Genomic DNA, 6750 nt, shown 5'->3' on the forward strand with positions numbered 1-6750 from the left:
CACAGATCCAAACCCACCATAAGGACGCTGCACTCACTGTTGTTGGGGATTTTAACAACGCCAACCTCAAAAGTGTGGCAGCGAACTTTCACCAACACATCACCTGCCCTACCCGGGGCCACCGGACTTTAGATCACTGCTACACCACACACAAAGACAGCTACAAAGCGCAGTCAGTACCACCGTTTGGAAAGTCAGACCACGCCGCCATCTTTCTCCTACCAAAATATAAACAAAGGCTGAAGCAAGAGCTTCCGGTGGTGAGAGAGGTCAAGCGCTGGACGGACCAATCAGTGGCCGCGCTGCAGGACGCTCTTGATGACGCGGACTGGGACATGTTCCGGCGCAGCTCCGATGACGTCAACATGTTTACGGAAGCGGTCGTGGGTTTTATCAGGAAAGTAGCGGACGACACCGTCCAGAAATCTACAATCAAAACATTTACCAATCAGAAGCCCTGGGTGGATAAAAGCATCCGGGAGGCTCTGAATGCCCGCACTGCTGCCTACAACACGGGACTGATCAGCGGAGATATGCAGGAATACAAGTCTGCGTCATATGGAGTAAGGAAGGCGGTAAAGGAGGCGAAGCAGCGCTACGGGAGGAAACTAGAGTCCCAGTTCCAGCAAAACGACTCTAGGAGCCTGTGGCAGGGACTGAGAACAATAACGGACTATAGGAGCCCACCCTGTGGACTGGGAAGTGCAGACTTATCTCTGGCGAACGAGCTAAACACCTTTTATGCTCGCTTTGATGCTGCAGCCGGCAACGTTAACTACAGTGACACCGGCACAGCTGATATAGAGGAGCACGTCAGAGAACAAAGAGCCTTCACCATCACAGAGAGAGATGTACGGCGGGTGTTCAGAAGAGTGAATACCAGGAAGGCTGCGGGACCCGATGGCATCTGTGGTCGAGTCCTAAAAGCCTGTGCAGATCAGCTAGCCCCGGTATTCACGGACATCTTCAATCTCTCACTGACGCAGGGGATTGTTCCATCGTGCTTCAAACAGTCCATCATCGTTCCTGTCCCGAAGAAACCACAGCCAGCCTGCCTCAACGACTACCGCCCAGTCGCCCTCACATCAGTCATGATGAAGTGCTTCGAGAAGCTGGTGAGAGACTTCATCACATCCACGCTGCCCAACACCCTGGACCCGTTTCAGTTTGCATACCGTCCAAACCGTTCCACAGATGATGCCATCGCTCACCTTCTCCACACATCGATGACACATCTGGATGCTGGGAGGGGTAATTATGTTAAAATGCTGTTTGTGGACTACAGTTCAGCATTTAACACTATTATTCCCTCAAGACTCACCACAAAGCTGGAAGATCTAGGTCTCCACCCATCCATCTGTGACTGGATCTCCAACTTCCTGACTAACAGACCACAAGCTGTTCGGGTAGGCAAGCATGTCTCACCCACCCTCACCCTCAGTACCGGAGCCCCTCAGGGCTGTGTCCTTAGCCCTCTGCTGTACTCGCTGTACACCTCAGACTGCAAAGCCACTTCCAGCTCCACCAACATCATTAAGTTTGCTGACGACACAGTTGTGGTGGGCCTGATCTCAGGAAATAACGAGAAGGCCTACCTGGAAGAGATTAGAACCCTGGAGAACTGGTGCCAGGATAATAATCTCCAGCTAAATGCCAGCAAAACGAAGGAGCTGATTGTGGACTTTAGCAGGAAACGGCAGAGGAGCTACCAACCTGTCCACATCAGTGGAACGGCGGTGGATAGGGTAGGAAGCTTCAAATACCTTGGAGTGACCATCTCTCAGGACCTGTCATGGAGTTGCCACATCAACACCATAACGAAGAAGGCTCGGCAGCGCCTATACCACCTGAGACGACTGAGGGACTTCAGACTGCCCTCCAAGGTACTACGATCCTTCTACTCCTGCACCATCGAGAGCATCCTCACGGGGAACATCACAGTCTGGTTTGGGAACAGCACCAAGCAGGACAGGCAAGCGCTACGACGAGTGAGACGTTCAGCAGAGCGAATCACTAAGATGGAGTTTCCTGACCTGCAGTCCATCTACAAGAAGCGGTGTTGGACCAAGGCCAAGAAGATTGTGAAGGACCCCAGTCATCCCAACAATGGACTGTTCTCTCTGTTGCCCTCGGGGAAACGCTTAAGAACCCTGAATCTCATCTCTGTATATATATTTGTATATTTGTATTCTGTATTTTTTTTTGCTTATATTTCTATATTTTCATATTTTTATGTTCTATTCTTTAACTTAAATGTAACTTATTCTATTTTTATTTTCTTCATTTTTATTTTATTTTTCTTTTGCACTTTTGCACTTTACTTCATTAAGTTAAGGTTTAGCTAAGTTTAAATGTAGATTTTTATTGTACAGCTTGATGTGGGCAGACTGTCAAAAAAGCATTTCACTGCAAGTTATACTGTGTATGACTATGTATGTGACAAATAAAATTTTATTTGATTTTGATTTGATATGGTGGACTGTTCTCAGTTCGCAGCTGAGGCTTACCAACACTGGACAGGTGGAAACTGGCCTAACATAGGCTGGTCTGATGAATCCTGATCTCTGCTGAAGCGCATATTTGATAGAGTTAGTAATTTGGCACCAACAGCATAAATCCATATACCCAACCTGCCTTGTCTCAACAGTCTAGCCTAGTGGAGGTGGTGCAATGGTGTGGGGAAGAAGTATCTCCTCATGACCACAGTTTAGCCGTCTACTTGCCTGACCTTGTGAGTAGTTTTGGTCTCTTTTAAATGCATTATTCTTTTACTTAAAGGAGATCCAGGGACTTCGCTTGAGGCCTGGTTGGTGAAACCTTTTTAGACACTGAACAAGTTCTGACAACCCAACCTTACACTTTCAGCTACTTCACACATGCTGAATCGTCATACTCACTTCAAAATATTTGTTATACTAATGGTTATGCGTCTCCATTTCCTTGGTTACAGTCCACTCATTTCCATGGTTGCACAATGCCAATTTACATGGTTATGCTACAACCATGTGCATTGTTACCTTACACTCTGCCCTGCCACCTCCTTCACGACGGGATATTCAGCACCAACAACAGCTTAAAGGAGATCCAGGGACTTCGCTTGAGGCATGGTTGGTGACACATGTCTAGACACTAAACAAGTTCTGACAACCTTACCCTTTCAGCTACTTCACACATGCTGAATCATCACACTCCTTTCAAAACTTTGCTCTTAAGTGACAGCATTCAGAGCTTCACTTGTAAGCACTGCCTTAATGGCATCCTCAGATTATAGAGTATGCTGTAAATATGACCAGCCTTGCAAAGTGGGCTACATTCATTCCTGAGCAGTGGATTTGTAAACTGGTCTTCTAAGATATGTATCATTACGATCTGCAGCACTACAATGTGAGCAGGTTCACAGGCTTATGCTGAGAAATAAGTTGATTGCTTTTGATCTTTGTAGCATGGCTGTGTTTCTGCTTATGTATTATGTATAGGCAAAGTTTGACAGAAGATGTTGATGTGGGTAAAGGACATGTCACTTTTCAAAACCAATTTCTGTCCCCAATTCTTAACAATAGGAAAAATGTCAGGTGGGAAATGACTAAACGTGGCAGGTCCTCTTATTATGTATTATTATGTGTTATTGTATAATGTATAATTATTATTATTATGTATTATGTGGTTGTTGTAACAGAACAATATGTAGATAGAATATCATAGAAATTATAACACCATTATTATGGAACACCCACTCTTATTGGTTTACACCCATTTCCATGATTACACTATAGCCAATAGTATGTTTCCCATCATAGTTACTCTACAGAAATTCCCACCGTTACACTACACTCATTTCCATGTTCATGATACTCCTACTTCTTTGTATGGACTACACAAATTTCTATGGTTATACTAGACTCATTCCCATGGTTATGCTATGGGGTTAAGGTACTCCCACTTCCTTGGTTATGGTGCACTCATTTCAATAGTTACATTACACACATGTCCATGTGTATGCTACACCTATTGTCATGGTTGTGTTCCTCCACTTTCTTGGTTACTGTACACTAATTCCCATGGTTGCACTACACCCATTTCCATGTTTACATTACAGTTGCTTCCATGGTTACATTACAACCATATCTATTGTTATACTACACCCATTTCATAGTTTAAACAGACATATCCACTGTTATATTACTCTAATTTCCATGGTCATGCTAAACCTACTTTCTTGTTTGGGGTATATTCATTATCATAATTGCACTACACCCATTTACATGGTTATGCTACAACCATGTCTGTTGTCACACTACACACATTACTATGGTCATGCTTCTCCCACTTCCTTTGCGGTGGTACACCCATTTAGACGATTGTGCTACAACCATGTCCATTGTTACCCATCACTCATTTCCATGTTTAAGCTACAACTATAACTGCTGTTACACTACACACATTTCCACTGTGACGCCACTCCTGGTTCTATTGGTTGGGGTACACTCATTTCCATGTTTAAGCTACACCCTTTTACATGTGTATGCTACAAGCATGTCTGCTGTTACATTGCAGTCATTTTAATGATTAAGCAACCTCTACTTCCTTGGTTCTTTGTTATGTTTTACCCAATGTGTTTAGTTTTAAGATGAAACACTCATTTCCATAGTTACACTACACCCATTTCCATGTTTACATTATGGTTGCCTCCATGGTACATTACAACCATGTCCACAGGAACCCCTGCTTCCTTGGTTCTTTGCCATGCTTTACCCATATGTTTTACCCAATATGTTTAGTTTTAAGATGGAACACTCATTTCCATAGTTACACTACACCAATTTCTATGGATCTGCAGAAATGAAAAACTGTGCCCTTCATTCAGCAACATTTACATTACCCATGCAAAGCGGAATGTGAGGCTTGAGAAAGACTGCAAAAAACCGAATGGTTCAGGTTGTATTTGTTGTTTGATCACTGAAAGATCATTGAGGGAGTGTACAGGGAGTTAACAACCCTCTTTGCTGAACACTTTCCCCAGATGTTCAGCCATATGTAAGGCATCACTTAAGCATGGCTAAAACCTTTGGATTGTACAGTATTAAACCTGTTTCATCTCCAGTTTACAACTCGTCTTCTCTCCGCAGCAGGAGATTACCGCCGCAAGACAAACCTCACCATCTGCCTACCGAGAGAGAGAGAGAGAGAGAGAGAGAGAGAGAAGCACTCTCCAACCTGGCTTTCCATCACAAACAGATTAAGCGCTTCTAACTGCTCGTGTATCTCTGAGAAGACTGCAAATATAGCAGATTACCCTTTTGAAGGTGTGTATGCTGACCATTTCAGGAAATGAGGGTGTTTAGAGTGAAATATTTATACTGACCATTTGCTCAAAGATTAGAGAGGCGGCTAGTGGCGTCTGACTGTGTAATGTGCTCTGCAAAAGGCAAATGCAATAATCTCTTTACTCATTACAGAAGACACAAATGGACTAAAAGGGGCTCTAGAATGTCCAACTCCATTTTCTTGGCATAGCTGAACAATGGGCAGCAACTGACAAACCATGAACCTCAAACACTGTTGCCGCTTCAAATAAAATGAACTGTTACAGTAACGTAACAGTATTGACTTGTTATGCCTCCAACATGTACATACACTCAGCCCTTCAGAGAAAGCTCTAGTCAACGCTGATGAAGTGTTAAAAGGCAGCAGTGACATCAGGAGAATATGGTGCTGTTGATACTGGAGAGGAGCTCATCATCTCCAGACTCTGCTGGTTATGGGAATACTGGTTGCTACAGGAATCAAGCTTTAAACATGGCTTTTTCTGTGCCAGACCTGGGGACGCGAGTTGGTGCATGGTCAAATCCAGGGAAGCAAGTGGGGGCAAGTCTGAAAGCTAAGCCAGCTACAATCTCTTCATCTTGCTAACATCACATTGCGCTGAGAGGACACAACAAGAGGACATCAACAATATAAGGTACGAATCAGGAATCATTTGTGGGTTCTGTGAATCGTTGCCAGTGCTGATAATAATCATCATAAATAACCATAATAACCTAATAATAATACTACTACTAATAATAATAATAACCAGCCAGTGCAGTGAGTTTACTCAAAGGCAAAGTGACAGGGTTGTAAATTTGCTTGTTAATCAACATTTGAGCATTTCCACACCTATCAAAATCACATGCTTACTGTTTATATCAAAGAACAACGTAAAATCCTAAAACACTCAATAAATATATTCTGGCACCTTTAAATGAACAACAAACAAACCATTTAGAGCCATTCAATGATTAGAATATAGAATATACAATTTAAAAATATAAGAATTTAAAATATGCATTATCATCATTGAAACAGCTATAACAGCTAGGCACTGGCAATTAATTACTATTGTAAATTTGAATGTACCATTTTTAGCATCAAGCCAGGGAGTTTAATGGACCTCAATGCAAACCTCTAAATTGTGATTAGAGGTTCATTTTCCTTCAGGTTCTCATTTATGATAAAGATTAGTTACAGAATCGGTAATCAATACAACCTTTGCATGCTTCAGTGCTTGTGTTTACACACAATTCCCTGAACAATAATGAACTCCTTTAGGAAAAGAGGTTCCCTACATGGCTCTTAGTTACAGAAAAGTTATAGTTCAGTGTAAAATTAGTCTGCTTTTCAAAGAACTACCTTTTTGCATTTCAAAACTCCCAGCATACCTGTTTACTCACCAGGGACAAAAGCCAGTCATGCCTCCGAGGTTACAGAAAA

Source organism: Salminus brasiliensis, chromosome 13 (assembly GCF_030463535.1).
Source record: "Salminus brasiliensis chromosome 13, fSalBra1.hap2, whole genome shotgun sequence".
NCBI lineage: Eukaryota > Metazoa > Chordata > Actinopteri > Characiformes > Bryconidae > Salminus > Salminus brasiliensis.